Consider the following 26,690-nt stretch of genomic DNA (forward strand, 5'->3'; position numbering starts at 1 on the left):
AAGTGAGATTTGAATAGCAATATTAATCCAGCCTTGTAAAGCTGTTAGAGGTGGAAGAACACAGCTAATGCAAAAAGCCTTAAGGTCCCTAACAGCTTGGCCAGTTCCAAGAGCAAAAGAAGGCCAGTAAGGATGGAGGGTAGTGGGGAAGGGGGAAACTGTTATGAAATGTTAGACAAACATTTAGGGACCAAATAGATCATGTAGACCTTTGTAAGGAGTTTGCATATTATTTTAAATGTGATGGGAAGTCATGGAGTGTACCGAGTAGGGGAATGATTTGATCTGATTTGCAGTTGTGAAAGCTCCCAATAGTAGTGGAAAAAGGATTACAGAGGGCCAAGAATGAAAGAAAGTAGTCTTGTGAGGAGATTAAAGTACTGGTCCTAGTGAGAGGTAATAGTGGCTTGAACTGGGATGGCAGAGGTAGAGACAATAGAAGTGATGGATTAAGTATTGCTTCTGAAGATGTAGTCAAAATGATTTGCTGATGAATTAGAAGGCTTAGTGGGGACAGGGGAGTAGAAGGTAAGAGGGGAACAGAGTTCCTATGTTTCTTGGCTTGAACAGTGTGGTTCCTGGTGAAGCTTACTGATACAGGTAAGAGTGATGGAGGAGGAAATATGGAGAAGAAAGCAAAAGTTTGCTGTGGCCATGTTAAGATGAAATGCCTATTAGACATCTCTTTGGAACTGTTCAGTGTACAGTTGCATATTGGGTCTGCGATTCAGGGTCTAGATATATAAATATCTCAGGACTGGAGATACAAACTTGGGAGTCATCAGCACATAATTTTTAGAGCTATGGACCTAATGGTGTTACCTAGGAGAATGCATAGGAAGAGAAAAGAGCCCATGACAAGCCCTGGGCACTCCCAACAATCTAAGTAAGGTCTAGCTGGGAGGATATCAGCAAATGAAAATGAAGAGCGGTCAGTCAACCAGTTTGGAAGAAAACCAGGGAAGTGTGGACTCTCAAACCAAGAGAAGAACATTTCAAGAAGAAAGCAGTGCTTTGACCTGCTACTAAGTTTCAAGAAGGTAACAGTGGTTCCACTTGCTGCTTCAGTTGGAACACACAGTAGTAAGAACGGTAAAGTCATCACTAGCTTTGGAAACAGAGGTTTGTTTATGCCATAAGAACAGTCTTATAGAATGATGGGAATGGCTGCTTGACTAGAATGGGCTAAAGAGAAATTGTCAAGTAGAAATTGGAAGTAGAATCTAGATAGGGGCAACTTCAAATTTTTTCCTGTGGAGAGCAGAGAAATGGGGTGATATAAAGGTTCAAGGCAGTTTTTTTGTTGTTAAAATTGAAGGCAAATTCTGGCACGCTAATACCTCCACCCCTTAAGATCCAATCACCAACGCAGACCACACCGTACCCCTACTCATTAAAAACGCGCTTCCTCACCCACTAGCTGCTGCTCCCTGTCTCTGGGGGCAGCCATTTTCTCATTCAGATAATAAAATCTCTTATGTGGGCCAGTGTCTCCTGAGTCATTCTGGGCTGAGAAGGGTCGCGGCAAGATACCCTTTCAAAAATAGGAACCAGAACTGGTGGCACACAGATGGAAATGATCCAGTAGAAAAGGAGAAATCAATGAGGTAGGAGCGAGAAAGGATAATCAATGGAGCAAAGCTCTCAAGGAGAGAGGAGAGATTATCTAGAACACAGATGGAGGGATGGACATTTGTAGCAAGTCCACCTCACCATGAAGAGGAGGATGAGGAACTGAGAAGTGAAGGAGTTGGATGAAAAATATGGATAACATTTTGAAAAATAATGTGGCTGAGAAGTGACAAGAATAGTGGAGGAAAGAAAGGCAGTGAGCCATGAAAAAATGAAGGGGGAAGTTAGTTACTAGGGATCAGTAGGTGACAGCATCTTGGTGTAGTAGCAGTAGGCATTAAATTTAAAAGAGCTAGGGTTTTTGAAGGAGGAAGAGAAATGATTTGGAGGCAACATGAGGAGATAAGAATACCTGTGGAAGGAAAAATAATCTAATAATCTACACTTGAAAAGTTTTGCTAGCTGATAAACAAGTTTTCAGTTGGAACAGGAAGTTGATGGGAACATTTAAAGAATAAAGGGAAATGGCTGATAACAGATGTTGAAATCTGAAGTGTGGAGTGAAATGATGAGGATGGTTGGTGAGAGGAATAAAGAATCAGGTTAATAGAAGTGGAGAGTAGCATAGAGATGCTAATCAGGGTGATAATGGTGGATGACCTGGAGGCAATTGGTTGAGACTGAGTGGAAAAGATTATAAAGTATGATGAAATTGTCTTTTTGTAATCTTTAGGTAGGGAGGGGAGATGGGTAAACTGTTTAAGATGAATAATATAGAGCTTCACAAACTCTTCTCTCTTGCAGGTCTTGTGGTATAGAGAGGTAACTGGATTATGTGTTAATAATTCATTTAGCATTTTTGCATTTATAGTTATAAAATATGGTTTATAGATTTCCTTCTAGTGTTGTTAGGTTTTTATAACAAGATTATGATCACCCTTCAAAATAAGCTGGAATTTTTTTTTCCAAGTATTTTTACCCTGGGACCAGCTGGTCTAGTGCATTTTGGTGTAGAGGATACCTTGCCTACATTTCTAATTTAATATATCTATTCATATTTTTTACATTTAAAGCTTTTTGCTTATTTGTATTTTTACTGGTTTAAGGGTTTTTTTCTAATTGTATTTTTCGTGTCAGTTGCTTGTGTGAACATTTTTGCCATTCCCATTTCTGTACTAGTATTATTCCACTTGAAAATCTTGGAAGACTTTTATGGTCAGAATTGATGGTGACGCTGCCAAAAACTAGTTAACTTTAAACTGATTGAACGTTTGCTGCTAAGAACATACTAACCTGCCCACTCTAATGCTTACTTTAATTATGGAAATCTGTGCAAGGTTTTAGCGCTTAGATTGTAACCTGAGGGGAAAAGAAAGATACCCAAATTGTTAAGAGCACTGGAGCGACTGTCAGTTTTTGTAAGCTATTTTCAAGTGGTGCTGCCAAAGGGGTAAACAAACTGCTGTACCCAGGGCTCGTCACTTAAAGTATTACGCTTGACAATAGCGGAGCTGTTTAAAAACTAATTGAAATATAATCCTTTTAAGTCTCCTACACACCTAGTTGTGTGAAACGAGACTGTGCAGTGCAGCTGATGGTGGAAATTTCCCAAGGTTTCTTAACTGGATTCCCTCACTCAACTCCCAGTCGGACACGTCCCACCCGAATCCAGCTCGAGTGCCACGCTTTTTCCAATTCACCTTTCAAAGTGAGGGTTTTTTTCCCGCCATTTCAGTTAGGACCGGCAGGTCTTTCCCCCAGTTTGTCCACCCTTGTGGGAGGCTCGAGCGTTCAACGGCTTTCCCTGCCAGGCGCAGCGGAGCGCAAGTGCAGTAGGCGGCATTACGATCCCTGGACTGAACCAAAAAGTGACACACCAAGTTGCTTGAAAAGGGCTCAGCGTCCGTAGAAAACCCAAGGGCTAAAACCCTCACTGCTAGAGTAAGCGAACCGGGTTTCGCGCGGCCTGCGCACGAGATCAGCGCCCGCGCCGCGAAGAAAAAGTGCGGCCGTTGCAGGGAGGAGCGCGCGGTGGGGGCGGAGGGGGCACGGACGGGCGGGGAGGCGCGCTGTGCAGGCACAGCTGCTCGGCTGCTCTCGTCCCGGCGCTCCGGCCCAGCTCTCGCGGACAAGTACCGATATCGCGCGCGCGCCCCCCCCCGGTTCTGCCCCCTCCCCCGCCTCGGCGTCTGCGAAGTTGGCCGGCGAGCACCGAGTGTGTCTCCCGCCGCTGGGTTCGGCGGGCTGCGTGGGACCGGCGGCATCCCGGCCAGCCGGCCATGGCGGGGCTGTACTCGCTGGGAGTGAGCGTCTTCTCTGACCAGGGCGGGAGGAAGTACATGGAGGACGTGACACAAATTGTGGTGGAGCCCGAGCCGACGGCTGAAGAAAAGCCCTCGCCGCGGCGGTCGCTCTCGCAACCGTCGCCTCCGCAGCTGTCACCGCCGGCTGCCGCCAGCGACGTCCTGGGGAAAGGCCCCGCGGTGGCAGCCCGAGAAACTCGCGCCCCGCCCCCGGACTCCGGGCCCTCGCCAGCTCCCGGCCGCCGCTGCGGCCGCCGTTCCTCGGTGGCGTTTTTCGCCGTGTGCGACGGGCACGGCGGGCGAGAGGCGGCACAGTTTGCCCGGAAGCACTTGTGCGGTTTCATCAAGAAGCAGAAGGGGTTCATCTCGTCCGAGCCGGCGAAGGTTTGCGCTGCCATCCGCAAAGGCTTTCTCGCTTGTCACCTCGCCATGTGGAAGAAACTGGGTAAGTAAGTTCCCTGGCTTGTTTGGCGACCGCCTCTTTGTCAGTCAGTTGAGGGCTTTTATAGCATCAGCACCGCGTGGGCCCCCCGGCACCGAGAGCCCTATCAAAGTGTACACGGGTGGGAGTGAAGACTTCTCGGGCCCACAGTGCTTTCCGGGGTGCAGGTCTGGGCATACAGAAGTTCCTTAGGAATTCAGGATCGCTGTCTCCCTGCAACTGCTCTTCGCTTTATTTCTATCCACAAAGGATCAATGGGAAACAGTCTTCTCCCTTGGCGGCATCGCTTTGCTGGCAACCCGCGAAACATGTTTGAAACCTGGCGCCAGAGTTTGGCCAAAAGGTGTATTGAAGACTTAATTACTATCCGCCACGCGAAGGAAGCGGGAGATGGTACAACTTGCAGTGTTTCCATAGAATCTTGTCATACTTTTGCTTTTTAAGAATTTGTCTCTGTCGATTGCCTCCTACGGTGGTGTCAGTGCTCCAGAATGAGCTCAGGAGGCTGGTAGTTGGAGAAAACTGTAAGCTTATTTAGAAAGGTAAAATGTAATCGTCCAGCGACTTAATGCTTGGGAAGGAATTGGGTTCTGGTGATTATAAAATGTTTTTAGGATCTTTATGCTTGAAATGCTTATGGAAAATAAATGCGCGGAATGCGTTGTTACCTCTTTAAATTGGCCCCATGTTAGGGGTATGTTTTAAATGTTTTTAGGGCGTTTTAAAGTTACACTTTTTTTGGAGGTAGTTGCCGTAGCTAATTGCTGTCAGATAGTTCTCAACATTTCCTACTTAAAAGTATTTAGAATTTGTAACTGCCGGTCAAAGTTGCAAGACATAAGGAATAACTGATACGGTAAAAGGAAATAGAGAACTTTATTTCTAAAAATTTGATGTAGTTTCGTCTAAGCTTTAATGTTTTCTAAAGCAACCAATGTTTCTGTACCCAACATGCTACCATACAGAGTTGTAGTTGCTTGTCATCGCTATGAAATGAATGGCACGAATCTTTCTTAGAGAAAAGGTAATCTGTCATTAAAGAAATTCTCTTAATGGTAGTATAATGGTGCTTTATTTTCAGCAAAGGGAGAGAGAACATAGAGAAGACTGTCAAGACTGGTTAAATACAGAACATTTAAAAAAGATATTGTCAAAGAATTGAAGACCAGCTTCTTTAAAAGCCTGTTTTCTATTTGCCTGGCTTTCTGCCAAGAATTATTTGATTGACTCAGAGAACAACTAGTCCGCCTGTGGGAGGCGTTTCTTATCCAATCCCGTGGCCCCTATAATTGATTTGTTTTGTTTTTGTGTAGGCGGAGCAGAGCTGAAAGCACTGCAGTATATTCCAGAAATATGTAGTTTCATTGCCTGCAGGGCGACTGGGAGTGAACAGCCAGACAACAAGATAGAGGCTGATTAGACACAAAGAATAGTTAGAGTCCTGTTTATTTTGTAGTTCAGATGGAGCAACGTGTATTTGCCATATGTTTGAACTAAAATGATCAAGTATAAACCCTGTTACTTGAACATTTTTAATAAAGCAGGGACTATTCTGTTAAATGTGAATGTGTGTTATTTATTCTAAAATATATATAATAAGGTTTCTTTTTAAAAATTGTACTTGAGTCCCAAATTCATGGTTAGCTCCTCATTTTCTGTAAAGTAAACTGCAGTTTGTAATTTACACACCAAGTCCTTCCCAGTCTAACTTACGAGTCCCTATTCAGTTTTATCTGTTATTCACATTTGTGTCACATTAGGCTATTCACCTTTTTCCCAGGGCACGTGGAAACATCCCAGTTTTTTTAATTTCCCCCTCTCAACTTAAAAAAGAGCTGAAGAATATACTCTTCAGGCTCTAAGACAGTATGTTTTCTTCTGTGGGGAATTTTGTTCATTTTAGCATTAAGTATCCTGTGTTTCTACTTTTGTAGTGCTCATTGGGTGACAACAGTGGTTCTCATACTTTCTACCCTCAGAACCTTTTGTACTCTTAAGTGATTGAGGACCCCAAAAAGCTTTTGTTTCTATTTCTACACATATATTTACTATATGAGAAATTACAAAAATTATAATACATTAAAATATAAACTTATTATATGTTAATCTATTTTAAAATGAAAAATGACATTTTTCCAAAATAAATACTGAAATAAATAGTCTCTATCTGCTTCTGCATTCTGTCTGTTGTGCTATGTTGTCTGGTTGAAGTATGTAAAGAAAAGGCAGCCTCACACATACACGTAGTAGGAAAACGGTGGAATGGTTTATTAGTCTTTTCAGATAATTGTGGGTATTCTACACCAAAAGTTTCTTAAAGGTTAGTCAAACTGGAATCTGAAACCTTATCAATAAACTTTTTGTATTTTTACATTAAGATCTGTTGGTCTCTCTTGCACTTTGAATGAATCTTTTAACCATGTGTGATTTTGTGACATGGCGTATTAGTCATTTGGAAAATAATGGTTCACTGAGTGATGCAGAAATTTCAAATATTGATGCACTTTATTATACAGTATCAAAACACATTTGTTAATATCACTGATCTCATCAGAGAGTCTTTAGATTGGGAAACTGTCTAGTTCATTGTAGTGGATGCATATTTTCCAAAACGGGACTTTTTAAGCTCCAGTTAAAAAAAAAAAAAAGTGAAAATGGTGGTCCATGAAAAATGTAGTTTGTTCATTTCATAACTGATACAACCACAAGTACTTTTTCTCTGGACAGCCATAGTATGCGAAGAGAAGCCTGTTGTGTATACTTACTTTTTTGTCATACAGAATATTAAAAATATGTGAATTAATTGTTATTGCATGATCAAGGACATTCTTAAGTGAAACTAGTTTACCTTTTTCTGTTTTTTTGACTCTGAGTGGCTATGGAGAATACAGTGACTACTAGTTCATTTTGGTGCCACTGCCTTGATTCCTAATGCTCCAGCAATTCTACTAACCATTGCTTTTGAACCATCAGTGCAAATGTTAACACAGTGAAAAGGGCAAATTATTAGAATTATTACGAAAATACTTTTGGTCTTGTGAAATCCCTATAAAGATCACACAGACCAATGTGAGATAACCATTATATTTTGTCTGCCTTGCAGCTAAACTTGAGAAGTCTTTGGGGACAAAGATACTGCCTTACACATCTTATAATTATTCTCTACGGGCTGACCAATTCATTGTGGAAAGCAACTGCTAATTTAGTTGAATTCTTGTGGCTTTCTTAAGCCTTTTCTTAAGGCTTAATGTTAAATTAGCTTTCTTACCTGTTTTCTAATTAGATTTTTTTTCCCAGTTTTAAAAACTGGTAAAATACAAATAAGATTTACCCTTAGGGAGTTTTAAGTGTACAATTCACAGTATTGTGCCTCTATCCATTTTCAGAACTTGTTCATCATCCCAAACAGAAACTCTGTACCCATTAAACAATAATTCCCCATTACTGTCTTCCCCAGCTCCTGGTAACCTTGATTTTACTTAGTGTTGCTATGAATTTGCCTACTATTAGGTACCTAATATAATTGAAATGGTACAAGATTTGCTCCTTTGTATGCTTTCACTTAGAAAAATGCCTTTAAGGTTCATCCATATTGTAACATCTATCAGAATTTTCTTCCTTTTCAAGATTTGAGTAATATCCTATTGCTTGTATCTCATTTATCCACTCATCTGTTGATGGACATTTGGGTTGTCTGCAGGTTTTGGCTATTATGAATAAAGGTGATGTAAGGCTTTTCTTTACCGTGAAGTCCACTAGTAAATGTAGAAAGAATGATTGAACTACAAAGTCACATTTGATAACCATAATAATTGATTCAGCCAAAAAACATCGATGATTGCTGAAACTAGTGGGTGAAAATTTGAGGAACTGAATTATATTATGTTCCCAGATATGCTCTAACAAATTAACACAAATTGGGTGACTTAACGTAACAGAAATTTATTCTCTCCTTGTTTTGGAGGCCCGAACTCTGAAATCAAGGTGTTAGCAGAGTTGATTCCTTTTTGGAGACTCTGAGGGAGAATCTGTTTCATGCTTCCTTCTACTTCCTAGTGGCTGCCAGGAATCTTTGGCATTTCTTGACTTGTAAATGCATCAGTCAGCCTCCAGTGTCTTTTCTATGATCTCCCCGGTGTCTTCTCTTCTAAGGACACTTGTCTTTGGATTTAGGGCCTACTCTAATCCAGGTTGAACTCTTCTTAACATCTTTAACCTAATTACGTCTGCAAAGACCCTTTTCCCGAATAAGGTCACATTCACAGGTTCTGGGTGAACATGACTCTTATTGGGGGAGACACCATTTAACCCATTACAAGCGTATTTACATTGTTTCAGTTTATCTCCCTATGTAATGCTTATTATTTACAAAAGGAAAAAGCCTATAGTGAAGAATACTAATAGACACCACCATAATCAAGTGATCAAAGGTAGCATAACTTTTTATGGTGCAGATTGAAATTGTATACTGTCTGCAATGAGATTATATTTAACACTTTGAGATATTCCTTCCAAAAATGCATAATTTGAATACAAGCATGAGGAACTTGAAACAAACCCAAACTGAGGGGTGTTCTTGAAATTATTGGCCTGGTAGTGCTTCTAAAACGCATGAAGGAAACAATGAGGAATTGTTCCAGATTGAGAGACTAAAGAGATGTGATATGTAATATATAAGGGATCTTAAATTTTATCCTTTTATTATAATTACAGAATAATTTATGAAATTTGAGATTGATGGGTTAGATGGTAGTATGGTATCAGTGTTAATTTCCTGATTTTGATGGTTAACTGTGGTTATGTACGAGAATGCCCTTGCTTGTAGGAATTAGATTCTATAATGGTGTTTGGAAGTGATGGGATATCTTGTTGGCAGTTTACTGTCTATTGGTTCAAGAAAAAGAAACTCTTTGATTTAGTCCCGCAACAAAGAAAAAGTAAAGTTGAAGAATCAGGTTTCAGAAAGATCAGAAAACTGGGTGTCCCCAGGAATGTAAGCAAATTTCATAAGTGTCCTGCTGCTGGATGCATCCCAGATAGCCAAGGCAGTGCTTTATTTGTTTAAGTAAAGAGAATAAATCAGAAACAGCAGCTGCATTTAGCATCACCATTTGATTATAATCCACTGTCATTTTTTGAAGAGCTTTCAGACTTTTGCAATGCTCAAACTATAGAATGCAATATGTAGGATCACTGCTGCTTTCGTGTTGTAATGGTGACATGAGTGTTTGTGATCTTTTGAGATGTGATGAAGCTTTTCATTTTCTTGGAGGAGAGTATCATTGGTGGAGTTCTCCAAAGTCTTGAACTAGTCCTTTTCTACCAAAATAGGCTTCCTGACCTGTCAAGAGCTGTGAAGGGAAGTTATTCAGTACTGTGGTTATTCAGGGACTAACCTAGCTTTGGGATAGGTTTGGGATTCCATTGGGTCCAAGATAGAGTGGATTCAAATTCCTGTTTAGTATTTCATCTCCATGAGCCTTAGCTGTGAACCAATGAACTGTGGTTAGGTTCTGTAGCCCCAGAATTATTACCTTATAGCCATCATTCGGTAATTACTCAATGTTGTGGGTATTTCTCTTTCCTTGGTGTACAGCTACATGTGAAAATGGGGACATAGCACTTTGAAGAAGGTTAACATCTCCTTTCACTAAACTTGGAAGATTTTTTTGTTTGTTTCTTGTCTTTGATTTTTTGAGTCAAATAAGTCCTGTGGATGACTATCATGGAGATCCAGTTTTTCTTCTGCTCTGTTGTCAGTTAGGTAATCCTACCAACTTTGCTTTGGTAATAAATGCTCTTACCTGATCTCAGGGTTCTCCCAACCCCACAGAGAGCAGGGAACTCATTTTAGTTACAGCCTCTTTCATTAGTATTCCTTGCCTAGAGAGAAGAGTCAATAAGATGTATTTGAAAGATTTTGTTGTTTTTCTAATTCCTTCCTTAAGCATTAAAGTTAGTCTTCTGATCCTTTCTTGTGGTGGGTAAATGGGAAACATATTCCTATAGTAGATTTAACGTAAGGTCCATATCCCCAAATGTTTGAATTGTTTCCTTTATGTCATTGTGTTCATTTTCTTTTTTTTTAGATAATTATTTTTTATTGAAGGGTAGTTGACACACAGTATTACATTAGTTTCAGGTGTACAACACAGTGATTCAACATTTATATACATGATAATTCTAGGTACCAGCTATCACCATACCAAGTTGTTACAATATTTTGACTATATTCCTTATGTGTTCATTTTCTACATCTGCTTTAGCAAATTTCCAAAACATTGGTTGACTTCAAACGAGAAATTTATTTCCTCTCAGTTCTGGTGGCCACAAGTCCAACATCAAGGTGTTGGCAGGGCCATGCTCTCTCTGTACTCTTTAACCTCTAAGGCAGAATCCTTCCTTGTCTCGTTGAGCTTCTGGTGTTTACTGGCCATCCCTGGCTTGTAAATGCATCACTTCAGTCACATCGCCATCTTTTCCCAGTGTGTCTTCACATCATCTTCCTTCTGTCTATTTGTCCAAATTTCCCCTTTTTATTAGAACCCAATCCTATTGGGTTAGGGCCCACCCTATTGACCTTATTTTAACTGAGTGACCTCTGTAAAGACCCTATTTCCAAATAAGGTCATTTTCTGAGTTACTTGATGTTAGAATTTCAACATACCTTTTTTGGAGGGGCACAATTCAACCTATAGTCATATCAATCAGTCACATCACATTATTTGTGGTTTCTTAGAGTCATATGTCATCTTAGACCAGAGTTGGGTCTCTATATTAGCTGACCCAGAAAAGATTTTTGACCACAGTGCTAACCTAGTGTGCTGACTACAGACTATGTGTGCCGTTCTTTTAAATTCAGCCCTATCTTACTACTGTAAATTATGGGCTATTTGGTTACCATCTGGAACATAAATGAGAGTCTTGATCCTTTAAGCCTTTGTTGGTTCCTTAACTGACATTTGTCTGAGGGTAAGTTGTCTGTAACTTACTCTGTAGTTCAGTTTTTGTATTACAGTTTTTTTAACGTAACGCAAACTCAGTCCACATTAAGGAGAGAAAACATGGGAATTTATTGAAGGACATTAGGTAGTTCACAGAATCAAACCTAAAGACTAAAGCAGGTCTCAAAATGGACAGAACTAGGGTACCTCTGGGGCTCTAGGTGATAGGAGCTAGTGGACACTTATTGAAAGGTGTTAGTCTCTGGGATCGATCAACATCCCAAGAGCTCTAGCAGTTTTCTGGCTTCATGCCTTCCTGTCTTATGATGTAGATGTTCTGAAAGAATCTAATCTAGTTTAGGTCATTTGCTTACTCCAATGCCGGGAGCAAGCAAGTTTTTTAGTTCCACTGAAGACTGCTTGCAGTGGAAGCTGTGTACTCCAGAACGTGATCCGGATGCTAGTACTACAGGGGGAAATGGGTTCTGCACAAGTGTGCACTGTATTTAACACTATAAAATAAGGGCTGAAGTGAAAACAAGATAGCTTTTTTCTTCATTTGGATTTTTCAGAAAAAAAAAAATCAATGAGGATGAATTATTTGGTTAAAGAATGTTTATCTTTTGACGGTTGTTGGTAAGTGTTTTCAAATTGTTTTCCTGAAGGCATTTATATGTCCATACTACTTTGACATTAAAATTCTGTAAGAACTCCTAGTATAGTGATTAGAAGTCCTTTGTATTGCCTGGGTTTGAATCCCAGCTTCTCTGTTTATTAGCTCTCTGGCCTTGGGTAAAACCTCTTTGTGCCAAAGTATCTTAAAAATAGAGATAATGATAGTACCTACCTCTCCTGAGAGTTAGATGAGTCAGTATATATTAATTAGTAATGCTAAGTACATAAGTATGCCAAGTTTTAAGTTTCTTTCAAAGAGCATATGCTTTTTATATTTATAGTAGTTTTACTTCATTCAGAAATTTTAGTTTTTGTTATAAAATTTATAAGTCTTTGTCTTAATGATTCATGCATATACATATTTTTTATTTTGTTATTGATATACAATTATATGAGCAACATTGTAGTTACTAGATTCCCCCCATTATCAAGTCCCCACCACATACCCCTTACAGTCACTGTCCATCAGCATAGTAAGATGCTATAGAATCACTACTTGTCTTCTCTATGCTATACTGCCTTCCCCGTGCCACACGCTACATTATGTGTGCTAATCATAATGCCCCTTATTCCCCTTCTCCCTCCCTTCCCACCCACCCCCTCCAGTCCCTTTCTCTTTGGCAACTGTTAGTCCATTCTTGGATTCTGTGAGTCTGCTGCTGTTTTGTTCCTTCAGTTTTTGCTTTGTTCTTAAGCTCCACAGATGGGTGAAATCATTTGGTACTTGTCTTTCTCTGCCTGGCTTATTTCACTGAGCATAATACCCTCTAGCTCCATCCATGTTGTTGCAATTGGTAGGATTTGTTTTCTTCTTATGGCTGAATAATTTTCCATTGTATGTACCACATCTTCTTTATTCATTCATCTACTGATGGACCCTTAGGTTGCTTCCATTTCTTGGCTATTGTAAATAGTGCTGCAATAAACAAAGGGGTGCATATGTCTTTTTCAAACTGGGCTGCTGCATTCTTAGGGTAAATTCCTAGGAGTGGAATTCCTGGGTCAAATGGTATTTCTATTTTTAGTTTTTTGAGGGACTTCCATACTGCTTTCCACAGTGGTTGAGCTAGTTTACATTCCCATCAGCAGTGTAGGAGGGTTCCCCTTTCTCCGCATCCTCACCAGCATTTGTTGTTCCTATTCTTTTCTATGTTGGTCATCCTAACTGGGGTGAGGTGATATCTCATTGTGGTCTTAATTTGCGTTTCCCTGATAATTAGCCATGCATATTTTCTTTAAAAACACCTTCCTTAAGTCAGAGTTCATATACTGATACTTTCTTTTTAATATGTTCCTATTTTTAAGCCATTTGCTTTTAAGTCCTTTCTCAAAAATTGAAAGATTAAAATGTAAATTAGAAAATAAGACTAATTCGATTAAGGAAGACAAATTAGGAAGATGTCGATTCCGTAGTATGTAAATTTACTGCACTTTCAATCAGAACCTCAAGAGGGTTTGTTTTTTAATTTCATGAGTTTCTTAAAGTTCATGTGAAAAAATACTTAAGAGAATATAGAAAAAGAAGAATAATTGGAGGGGTAACTTAAACTTCCAATTATCAAAAATTGTTATAAATAGTAGATGAGTCCAGACGTACATCTGAGGCAAAATGTAGCATATCGTAAAGGTGATATTTCAAAAGGAATGGAAAAAGCATGGGTTATTCAGTATTTTTAGGTCTTTTTGTACATACTAGTGCTTCTGATAAAAAATGTGATTTAAATAGTATTTTGTGTTTGAATATCCTTTTAGTTTCAGCTCTTTTTCTTCCTTGCCACTTTGTTTTAGGTTCTTTTGCAAGTAGCTGGATTACTTACATACTGTGTACATTTCCTGAATGAATTTAAGAACCTTTCTCAGATTCACCTCATTGTGATAATAAAGATTCTTTGCTGTGGACAACAGAGTCTACTTTAGCTTATTTAAAAAGAAAAAAGAAAAAGTTTTAGCAAGTGCTGTAGTTATCCCCGAATAAAATAACTAAATTGGCTAAATAAGCATACAACATACTCTAGAGCTTCTAGGAATGATGTCTGTTACTGAAGTAGAAAATTGGATGGGCTAGGGAGCTGTCTTCAGTGACCCGTGCCTGCAAAATTTATGCTTTCTTCTTTTTTTTTGTTTTAACTTTGAAAAATTGTGAAATATAACTTAGCATACATATAGAAAAGGCCATAAAACATAAATATACACTTCAATTAATAATTATAAAATGCACTCCAGGGTAGCCCCTCTATGTTGTTCTGATTCACATTCTGTCTTCCTACAGGGGGTAACCACTATCCTGACTTTCGTGATGATAGTTCTGTAGTGACTTACTTATTTTACTTAATAGTTTTACCACTTACCTGTAGACATGATAGTTTGTTTTTGAAGAAAATCATGTTGTATGTATTGTTTTATCTCATGCATCTTGTGAGATCCTTACTCATTACATGTGATATAATCTTTCATCATGTTGGACATTTGGGTGGTGGTTGCTTGTTTTTAGCCCATATGAACAATGCTGCTATGAATGCTCATATGTATTCTGTGTACATGTATATTAATTTATGTTATATACCTAGGGGTAGTGAAAAGTTAACGACTGTACATATCCTCACCTTTAATATATAATGCCTAGACTTGGTGAGGGGTGAGCCTAGTAAACATAATGTTCTTCATGTAATTGTAGATTAATGATAACAACAACAACAAAAAAAGATGTAAACATATAATGCCTAGATGTTTCCTGTAGTGGTTGTACCAGTTTATACTCAGTAGTCAGTGATAGAGCATAGAGCTTGTTGGTCCACCTTATATACGCTTAATGCAACCTGATAATTATGTAGTAATATCTCATTGTGTTTTTTAATTTGTATTTCCTGTTGATTAAAGAAACCAAACACCTTTGTATGTTTTTTGGGTATTTGAATTTCCTCTTCTGTAAAAGGCCTATTTAGGCCTTTTGCCTATTTTTCTATTGGGCAGTCTGTCTTACTGATTTGATTTCTAGGAGCATTGTGTATAGTCTTGATACCATTTCCTTGGCATGTATATACATATATATAACAAATATATCTTCTTCCATTCCATTTGTTGTCTTTTCATTCTAGTAATGGTATCTTTAGTTGAACAGAAACCCTTAATTTTGATGGTAGTAAAACTTCACATTATTTTCTTTGTATGGCCGGTCAATTCTTGGTCTTTAGGAAATCCTTCCCGAACATGAGATCATGAATTGGGTACCTTCCTGTATTTTTCCCAAGCATTTTAGCTTTGCTTGTCATGTTAGGTCTTTAATGTACCTGTTACTGACTTTTTTGTGTTTGGCATGAGTGACCCAAAGTTGTGTGTGCTTTTTTTCCCCCTATGTTGTCCCAACTGAATGTCTATCCATTTATTGAACGTCTTTTCTTTCTCCACTGTTAACATATCAGGTGTCTAAATATGCATGAGTCTACTCACTGTTCTGTTCTGTTCTGTTGGTCCACTGGTTTACAACTTTTCTAGAAAGGTCCTGTTACAGATTTCTTAGCATTGTTCCCAGATACATTATACCTTTTGTTGCTTTTGCGAGTGGTAACTTTTTTAAAAAAGCTACTTTTTGTATGTATCTGAAACCAATATATTTTGTACATCAACTATATTCCAATAAAAAGTTACATTTTATAATTTTGTTGCTGGCTTACAGAAATAGAATTGATATTTTATATAATCCAATAACCTTATCAGTGTCAGTTATGTACACATTCTGAGTTTTCCACAGATATTTTCTTGGGGGCTGTTTTTCTCTCTTCATATTTCTCTTGGTGAGTGTCAGGCTGTTTGCTTTTCTTAAATTATGGTCATAACAAAAACTATCATTGAGCACTTACAGTGTGTCTGGTACTGTTGTAGGTGGTTTTACGTATGTATATGTGTATGAATTTCTAGCTTCATCAGTATTGGTAGCTGTTCTGGTTTCCCTCAGCAATTTTGAAAGTCATAATTTGATACACTGCAGGCCGCCCTCTGCTGTGGATGACAGGGCCCTTTCTAGGATAGGTTCTCTCTGTGGGATAGGATGGGGAGATGCACTGTAGAGTTCAAGAGATGTCTTTTCTACATATATAATATTGAAATATTTAGTCTGAATGTACTAAAGCAGCCTTGAGTCTGTGGAAGTTGTATGGCACCCCACCCAGTATTTCAGGCCCGCTTCCTTCTCCCTTATCCTCCCTTACCCTGTTGTCTCTATCAATAGATGCATCACTTTCCTAAAAAGGGAGGTATTATAGCTCCGGCAGCTTAGGAACTAAAATGTTTTACTTTTTTCTTTTCAGATCACTTAGGCACTCTCCTAACTCCTGCAGTGGTAAACTATGTGCCAAGCTTCTTCTGTCCATTCTTGCTTCAGCTTTGGCCACTACCCCTGATTTTGAGCTTTTCTGGGACTCTGTTAACAGGGAAAACTGATGTACTGCTTTCTTCAATGACTGCATTTTTTGCTTATGAAAACAAGCTTTGCATTCTGGTTTTTCCCTCACTGTAATTCCATTTATTTAAAATTCCAGGAATTCCTCAGATGTGCTTGTGACCTTTCTCTGTGTTTCATAAATGCTATGGACTTTTTCTAATATTTATATTATGTCCTTTTGGTGGCATTTTGGTGGGGAGAATGTATCAGTTTTTACACTCTGTTATCTTAAACTTTGTGTTGTGCACTGTTTACTATTACAGAGTATTTCAGAATTTTTAATGACAGTGAATTTAATTAATATTTGGGGTCTCTGCCACTTAATGTTTTAGTTCGCTTTAACAAGTTTCTTTTTTAATTTTTTGTATTTTGGTATCATTTATCTACAATTACATGAAGAACATTATGTTTACTAGGCTCTCCCCTTCACCAAGTCCCCCCAACAGACCCCTTCACAGTCACTGTCCATCTGCGTAGTAAGATGCTGTAAAATCACTACTTGTCTTCTCTGTGTTGCACAGCCCTCCCCGTATCCCCCACGCACTATACTATATGCTAATCGTAATGCCCTCTTTCTTTTTCCCCGCGCTTATCCCTCCCTTCCCACCCATCCTCCCCAGTCCCTTTCCCTTTGGTAACTATTAGTCCATTCTTGAGTACTGTGATTCTGCTGCTGTTTTGTTCCTTCAGTTTTCCTTTCTTCTTATACTCCACATATGAGTGAAATCATTTGGTACTTGTCTTTCTCCACCTGGCTTATTTCAGTGAGCATAATACCCTCTAGCTCCATCCATGTTGTTGAGAATGGTAGGATCTGTTTTTTCCTTATGGCTGAGTAATATTCCATTGTGTATATGTACCACTTCTTTATCCATTCATCTACTGATGGACATTTAGGTTGCTTCCATATCTTGGCTATTGTAAATAGTGCAGCGATAAACATAGGGGTGCATCTGTCGTTTTCAAACTGGAGTGCTGCATTCTTAGGGTAAATTCCTAGAAGTATTTAGGAGGTCAAATGGTATTTCTATTTTGAGCATTCTGAGGAACCTCCATACTGCTTTCCACAATGGTTGAACTAATTTACATTCCCACCAGCAGTGTAGGAGGGTTCCCCTTTCTCCACAACCTCGCCAACATTTGTTGTTGTTTGTCTTTTCGATGATGGCGATCCTTACTGGTGTGAGGTGATATCTCATTGTGGTTTTAATTTGCATTTCTCTGATGATTACTGATGTGTAGCATCTTTTCATGTGCCTGTTGGCCATCTGGACTTCTTCTTTAGAGAACTGTCTATACAGCTCCTCTGCCCATTTTTTAATTGGATTATTTGCTTTTTGTTTGTTGAGGTGTGTGAGCTCTTTATATATTTTGGATGTCAATCCTTTATCGGATCTGTCATTTATGAATACATTCTCTCATACTGTAGGATACCTTTTTGTTCTATTGATGGTGTCCTTTGCTGTACAGAAGCTTTTCAGCTTGATATAGTGCCACTTGTTCATTTTTGCTTTTGTTACCCTTGCCCTGGGAGATATGTTCATGAAGAAGTCACTCATGTTTATGTCCATGAGATTTTTGCCTATGTTTTTTTCTAAGAGTTTTATGGTTTCATGACTTACATTCAGGTTTTTGATCTATTTCGAATTTACTTTCATGTATGGGGTTAGACAGTGATCCAGTTTCATTCTCTTACATGTGGCTGTCCAGTTTTGCCAGCACCATCTGTTGAAGAGACTGTCATTTCCCCATTGTATGTCCATGGCTCCTTTACATATACTTATTGATCGTGTATGCTTGGGTTTTTATCTGGGATCCCTAGTGTGTTCCACTGGTCTATGGGTCTGTTCTTGTGCCACTACCAAATTGTCTTTGCAGTAGAGCTTGAAGTCAGGGAGCATAATCCCCCACCTGCTTTATTTTTCCTTCTCATGATCGATTTGGCCATTTGGGGTCTTCTGTGGTACCATATGAATTTTAGAACTATGTGATCTAGTTCATTGCAGAATGCTGTTGGCATTTTGATAGGGATTGCATTGAATTGGTAGATTGCTTCAGACAGGATGGCCATTCTGACAGTATTAATTCTTCCTTTCCATGAGCAACAGATGTTATTTCCATTTATTGGTATCTTCTTTCTCTTGACTGTCTTGTAGTTTTCAGTGTATAGGTCTTTCACTTCCTTGGTTAGGTTTATTCCTAGGGATTTTATTCTTTTTGATGCTATTGTGAATGGAATTATTTTCCTGGTTTCTCTTTCTATTAGTTCATTGTTAGTGTATAGGAAAGCTACAGATTTCTGTGTGTTAATTTTGTATGCTGCAACTTTGCTGAATTCTGATATTAGTTCTAGTAGTTTTGCAGTGGAGACTTTAGGGTTTTTTATGTACAATATCATGTCATCTGCAAATAGTGACAGTTTAACTTCCTCATTACCAATCTGGATTCCTTGTATTTCTTTGTTTTGTCTGGTTGCCGTGGCTAGGACCTCCAGTGCTATGTTGAATAACAGTGGGGAGAGTGGGCATCCCTGTCCTGTTCCCGATCTCAGAGGAAAAGCTTTCAGCCTCTCGCTGTTCAGTATGATGTTAGCTGTGGGTTTATCATATATGGCCTATATTATGTTGAGGTACTTGCCCTCTATGCCCATTTTGTTGAGAGTTTTTATCATGAATGGATGTTGAATTTTGTCGAGTGCTTTTTCAGCATGTATGGAGATGATCATGTGGTTTTTGTCCTTCTTTTTGTTGATGTGGTGGATGATGTTGATGGATTTTCGAATGTTGTACCATCCTTGCATCCCTGGGATGAATCCCCTTGGCCATGGTGTATGATCATCTTGATGTATTTTTGAATTCGGTCTGCTAATATTTTGTTGAGTATTTTTGCATCTACGTTCATCAGGGATATTGGTGTGTATTTTTCTTTTTTGGTGGGGTCTTTGCCTGGTTTTGGTATTAGGATGATGTTAGCTTCATAGACTGAGTTTGGGGGTATTCCCTCCTCTTCTATTTTTTGGAAAAGTTTAAGGAGAATGGGTATTATGTCTTCTCTGTATGTCTGATAAAATTCTGAGGTAAATCCATCTGCCCCTGGGGTTTTATTCTTGGGTTGTTTTTTGATTGCTGATTCAATTTTGTTGCTGGTAATTGGTCTGTTTAGATTTTCTGTTTCTTTCTGGGTCAGTCATGGACGGTTGTATTTTTCTAGGAAGTTCTCCATTTCTCCTAGGTTTCCCAGCTTGTTAGCATATAGGTCTTTATAGTATTCTCTAATTATTCTTTGTATTTCTGTGTGGTCTGTCGTGATTTTTCCTTTCTAGTTTCTCATTCTGTTGATGTATGTTGATTCTCTTTTTCTCTTAGTAAGTCTGGCTAGAGGCTTATCTATTTTGTTTATTTTCTCTAAGAACCAGCTCTTGGTTTCATTGATTTTTTCTATTGTTTTATTCTTCTCAATTTTATTTATCTCTTCTCTGATCTTTATTATGTCCTTCTGTCTGCTGACCTTAGGCCTCATTTCTTTTTCTTTTTCCAATTTTGATAATTGTGACATTAGACTGTTCATTTGGGATTGTTCTTCCTTCTTAAAATATGCCTGGATCGCTATATACTTTCCTCTGAAGACTGCTTTTGCTGCATCCCACAAAAGTTGGGGCTTTTTGTTGTTGTTGTCATTTGTTTCCATATATTGCTGGATCTCCATTTTAATTTGGTCATCGATCCATTGATTATTTAGTTACATGTTGTTAAGCCTCCATGTGTTTGTGAGCCTTTTTCCTTTCTTTGTACAATTTATTTCTAGTTTAATACCTTTGTGGTCTGAAAAGTTGGTTGGTAGGATTTCAACCTTTTGGAATTTACTGAGGCTCTTTTTGTGGCCTAGTATGTGGTTTATTCTGGAGAATGTTCCATGTGCACTTGAGAAGAATGTGTATCCTGTTGCTTTTGGATGTAGATTAAACAAGTTTCTTAAGCAAAGTACTGATTTCCTCATCTGCAAAATAAAAATAATGGGAATAATCTTACCTATCTAATTGGTTTGTTGCCAGTATTATTTGAGGTAAAACATGAAAAGCTCTTAGCTCAGAACCTGATATATAGTATGAGTACTTGATAAATATTATTTATTAGGTTATAAATATCCAAAATAGTTATTTCAATAACAAATCAAGACTTTTCAAAGACATCAATAAAGAGATAACTAAGCTACTGGCAATATGATACCAATGCTCTTAACACATCCTTGCCACTAAATGTAGTTAGGACTAAGACTCACATAGAACTAGTAAATCTATCCTATAATATTTTTCTCCTAGGATCGGTTTGATGGTTGTAATATAATTGCTTTACTTATGAATTAATATATTAACATATTGATGAAGGGATTAACATAGGTCCTTCCTGAATTGGTTTCAAAATTTTTTTCTTAAATTTTTTCCTATGCGAATTCAGGATATGTTGCTGTTTTTATTTTGATACAGTGTTAATGTTTACGCCTGGAAGGGTAAAATACTGTATTTCTTAATTGCAGCAGAATGGCCAAAGACTATGACAGGTCTTCCCAGCACCTCAGGAACAACTGCCAGTGTGGTCATCATACGAGGCATGAAGATGTATGTAGCTCACGTGGGTGACTCAGGGGTGGTTCTTGGAATTCAGGATGACCCGAAGGATGATTTTGTCTGAGCTGTTGAAGTGACACAGGACCATAAGCCAGAACTTCCTAAGGAAAGAGAACGGATCGAAGGACTTGGTGGGAGGTAATCACTGTGCTGTGTTGTCTTTCCTCTCTTGGTTCTGTTTAGTCCTTCTTGCTTTACTAAACATACTGACCTACTTCTCCCTTTTAATGAAATTACTCTCTTAGTATTACAGGTTTTCATTTGTCTGATAAAGTACCCATGTGCATTCATTTTTATCTCATTATTTTGAATTGACTTTTATTACTGATGATGGCTCCAAAGGGAAATATTTTAGTGGGACTCAAGTAACAACACCTTCAAGGATTTATTGAAAACTTTTTACCTAAGTATTGATCAGCATGATCTTGAGAATCTAAACAGAGCAGCCCTTAAGAGTTCCAGGGCAGAATAGTTTCAGTCTGTCTTTGGGAATAGAATTTCATGAGAATTATCCTTTAGCTTTTTTCTTTTATTTCTGTTGTATGTGCTGCAAACCTTTGCTAGTTTTTCTTTTCTCTATTTGAACTTGTCTTAATGTGTACTTTGTAAGCTGTCTTAATGTATAGATAATTTTTAAACTGTGAATTGAAACTGACTTCATAATATTTTCGTGATACAGTATTTTTATGCTATAAACTAAAATACAAAATATGAGATTATTCTAAAAGTTAGAAGCATGAATTACATGTGAAAAATAAGAATTATCCCAATACTAATTTTTAAAAATTCAGGGTCCGAGGCAAGTTAAATAGAATACAGTGTTTTCTAAATAATTATTCTAACTAAGGCCTTAGCATGATATTACTACTTGCCTTTTTCTTGTTTTTATTAAGTAAAAATTATCTTTTTCAGAAATAATAAACTGGGCGAGAGTTAACATCCTTAAACTATAGAGTTAAAAAAAAATCAGTAAGAAAAACACCAAAACTCTGCCTTTCCCTGATAGGTAGATAAAGGAGAGGAAATTTAAACAACAAAAGTGCAGAATAATAGTAAACATTTGAAAAAATGTTGTTAACATTGAAATGAAACTATTTTCTGCTATTGGATTAGCAAAGATTAAAAAAGACAAAGCTACTACTCAGTATTTTTGTTGAAATGAGTCTTTTGTTGGTAGGATTATAAATTGGTACAACTAGTATAGGAATATGATATATACCACTAGCTTTAAATGTTTATAGACTCAGTAATTTCAGGAATCTACTCTAAAGAAGAAATCTGAAATGTGAGCCAAAATATCTGAATAGCAGTGTTTAATGATGGATAAAGACTGAATATCACTTGAAGGTCCAACAGCTGGAGAATGGTTAAATATGATGCAGCCATTAAAAATAATATTTAAAGATCAAATTTGAAAAAATCACGGTGTTATGGCAATTTTTAAACATAAGTAAAGGTACAGAGAATAGTGAAATGAACACTCATGTATATGGGAAAATGTTTAATAACAGGAGAATGCTTATTGGTTACAAAATAAGTAGGATATAAAATGTGTCATTGCAACTATGCAGAGAAGTAGGAATAGGGTAGAAATTTACCAAATGTTAACAGTTTTCTGAATTTTGATTTCTATATAGTCACATTTTTTTCTTAGCATTCACTCGGTTAAAATTCAGGTAGCATAAAATGATGTACTGTAGAGGGTCTCCCAGCTACTACTGTCCTACAGTCTACCCAGTTCTTATCCACCTACAAGAAGCCAGTATTACTGGGTATCCCTTAATAGAGAGAGATTCATATGCCAGCAAGTATGAAGCTGTACCATGTGTGAATATACCATCATTTATTTATCAAGTCCTCCTGTTGAAGGATATTTATTTCAAATTTTTTCATTACAATCACTACAACAAAAAGAAAAATCCTGCTCATGCATGTTTTTGTACAGTGTGAATGTATTTTTAGGATCATTTCTTAGAAGTGTAATGAGTAGGTCAAAAAGGAGTAGGTTTTGAATGTTGAGAACTATTTGTCTCCATGGAGGTTGTACCACTTTACACTTCAATCAGCAGTATATGTGGATAGAACTTTTGTCATACCTGATTTTAGATTTTTTAAAAAGGCATCTTGGTGATGTTTGATTTGAATTTATGTTATGAGAAAGGTTGAGTATCTTTTTGTTTAAGAGCCATTTATATTTCCTTTTCTGTGTATTTCTGTTTGTATTCACTGTTCATTTGGGGGAAAGTTATTAGTCTTTTTCATATTAATGTGTAGGAGCCACTTACACTTTAGAGAAATTAGTCTTTTTTAATTAATGTAAGTAATTTGTGTCTCAGATGCTGTTTTCACAGTTTTTCTTTTTATTATCCTCCTGGAATATTTTTCCCACATGGAAGTTTATTTTAATGTAGTTAAGCTTATCAATCTCTTCTGTTACAGCTTCAGGTTTTTGTACCATACACACAATTCTCACATTCTGAGGTTATTAAATTCTTTTATGCTTTCTTCTAGTATAGCAGTTATGAATATTTTTGGCCTTGGGAACCCTTTATACTCTTAAAAAATGAGGACCTCAAAGAGTTTCACTTTATGTGGGCTACATATATATTGATTTTACCATATTAGAAACTAAAATGGAGGCATTTTCAAATATTTGTTAATTAATTGAAAAAGAACTATAATAAACTCTGTAAGTGTTAACATAAATAATGTTTTTAATGAAAAAATAGCTATTTTCCAAAACAAACCTTTAGTAACCTCGCATTGTTACATGGTTTTGAAAATCTCTTCAATGTCGGGCTTAATAGGTGACAGTTAGATTCTTGTATCAGCTTCTACACTCAAACTGTTGTGTTGCAATATCTGAAATAAAATGCGGCCTTATATAGATATATAGGTGAAAAAGGGAAGAGTATTTTATTAGGTTTTCCATGGTTTGGGGGTACTCCGCTTTGATACTATTGCAAATCTCTTCTTTGATACTATTGCAAAACTCAAAAAGAGGTAATTTTTTAAAGGTTAATAATAATTTGGTATCTAAAATCATATCAATGTCTTTTTCATACTCTTACATTATGAGCCATTGGTTAAATTATTTTTTATCATGCATGGCTTTTTAAATTAATAAGCTTCATTTTTTTAGAGCATTTTTAAGTTCAAGCAAAACTGATGAGAAAGTGCAGAGAATTCCTATATATTCCCTGCCTCCTCCTATATGTACATCCTCTCCCAGAATTAACATCCTGCACTAGAGCAGTACATTTGTTGCCATCACCGACCCTCTTTGACATGTTACTTTGAAAGTCCACAGTTTACACTGGGGTTGCTGTTGGTGGTGTACATTCTAGGGTTTTGACAAATGTATGGCATGTATCCATCATTATAGTATCATACAGAGAAGTTTAACTGGCCTAAAAAACCTCTGTATTCTGCCTAGTTTATCCCTTCTTCCCCCTTACTCCTGGCAACCACTGGGTCTTTTGTCTCCATAGTTTTGCTTTTTCTAGAATGTCATATAGTTGGAATCACATAGTATAGTCCCCATGTGTCATTTTGTAACATATTCATTGGTTGTTTGTAACAGGTTAGCTGAGTTATGCAGATCTTCCAAAGATTGGCCCATTTTATTATACAGTGTAATACCAAGTCTTGTCAGTCTGTTAAAAACTACTGTATCCATATGGTCATAGTATTATTATGAAAATAATTTTGACCTCATAGACGCCCTGAAAAGGTCTGGAAGCATATTTTGAGAAGCACTTTTCTAGTACTTGTGTGGTTTCATCTTTTACATTTTAATCTTCAGTATCTTTGAAACTTTAAAATCTAAGCTATATAGTAGGGATACAAGTTAGTATTTTTTCCTTGATGGCACTAGTAGCCACTTGAAACAATTATACATATTTCCTTCTGATTAGAACGCTTCCCAGGCATAAAATCCTTCTTCAGTGGGAAGATGATCTTGAGTTTACCGATAAATATTGAATGTCAGCTATGTTATAAGGTAACATTGCTTATTGCAGAATGACCCTTGAATGGAACTGCATCTGGGTAGGGAAGATTTTGAATGGACTGTAAATTTCTATTAGGAAGCACAGAGCTTAGTTGCCCGTTATTACATGCAGTTTGACCTGTGCAGGGACCAGGAAGTCAAGGGCTATTACAAAACCGATTCCTGTGGCATATGAAGCTCAGTTGGAGGGCTAGAAAATTGCTCCTGTATTTCTGTAAACTGCTGAAGACTACATGACTAAAGCTGCCGTGCTAGTATACTGTGTTTCCTGTCCAGAATCCTACGAAGTTATGAGCCTGGTTTCAGGCTGCAGTCTGATGAAATGAGTGTGAAGGTCAATGTGTATCTGAGACTGCTGCTTACTGCTGGTAGTCATATAAAGTGGACTTTGCAGTTACAAACAATTCCTGTAATATTTTGGTCCTTTCTGGGCTTTCTGTTTTTCTGTACTATATGTTCATGTTTTAGTACCATACTTTTTTTAAAAAATTGAGACTTAATTGTAATATTGATCTTTTCTCATTAATAATTAAAATTTTTTAATGAATTTTAAAAATTATTTATTTTTTGATTATTAGTAACTTTTTTTAGAGTTTGTTTTTTGTCTTATCACTTAAAATACCATCTGAATAGTTGGACAGATGCTCTTTGCCATTTGGGAGCAGGTGTCCTTTTGCCCAAATTGAGCTGTTTTATTACAAGTTATTTCCTTTTATCCTTCTGTCTCACCCTAGGCAACTGGCCAGTGCTCTGTTTTTCTAGCCTTCTGTTGCTGCTCAGTCAGCTCTCTGCATTATCAGGCTGTTCTTTGTGTATGCCTTTCAGTCATACAGGACAATAGCAGAGAGTGTAATAAAGCAGCATCTTTTATAACATTGCTTTGATTTTTTTTGATGTTGGATTTAAAACTTGTTGTTTTAGCCAGTACCATTGTCTTTTGTTCCTCAGAAACACAGAGACCATAATATCTTTGAATATTAAGTATCAAGAGAGCTCTTGGTAGAGTTGTATTAGAAGCAACTTGGGTAGCTACTGTAATTACCTAAGTATTAAGCCTTACTTTTTAGGAAATAAGTTTAGGAAAGAACAATAGGGCCTATTATGGTAGGAAGGCGGAACGTTGGTATCTCTTCTGTAACTTAAGTTTCATAGATTCTTGTGAATGGTAGATTTAGTGTTTACTCTTTTGTTTCCTTTTGAGGGTCAGCAGTGGAGAAAGCATAAAAATAACAAAATGACTGCCTTTGATGTTCTAACTCTTGCTATGACCTAGAACAATGTTGCTTTCAGAATTGCAAATGAAACTGGCACTCAAAAAGGATAATAAATGAGCAACTTTCTTTAATTTCTTCTCTGTGTTCACATGGACAATGTTTGGTCATTCTGTACTTGCTTCATGACTCCCCTGTGCTGTCCATTCTGGTAGCCACTAGCCACATGTGGCTATTTGAATTTAAATATGATTTAACTAAATTTAAATAAAATAATTCAATTCCTCCTTCACACTATCCACATTTACAGTGTTCAGTAGCCACCCGTGGCCAGTCGCTATTGTATTGGACAGTGCAGAGTGTACATTTCCATCACTGCAAGAAGTTTCCTGAGAGAGAACTGCCCTCATCAGATGAGCTTGCTCTCTACTTTAGAAAGAAGATTGGCGCTGTTTTCCTTCTGCCATAG

The 26,690-nt window shown here is 37.5% G+C and overlaps 1 pseudogene; it reads left to right on the plus strand.

The window, feature by feature from the left end:
- Nucleotides 1-3,630: 3,630 nt before the first annotated feature.
- Nucleotides 3,631-26,690, plus strand: part of LOC130683541 (protein phosphatase 1D-like) — a 105,877-nt pseudogene continuing 82,817 nt past the window's right edge.

This window comes from Manis pentadactyla, chromosome 4 (assembly GCF_030020395.1).
Source record: "Manis pentadactyla isolate mManPen7 chromosome 4, mManPen7.hap1, whole genome shotgun sequence".
NCBI classification, from domain to species: domain Eukaryota; kingdom Metazoa; phylum Chordata; class Mammalia; order Pholidota; family Manidae; genus Manis; species Manis pentadactyla.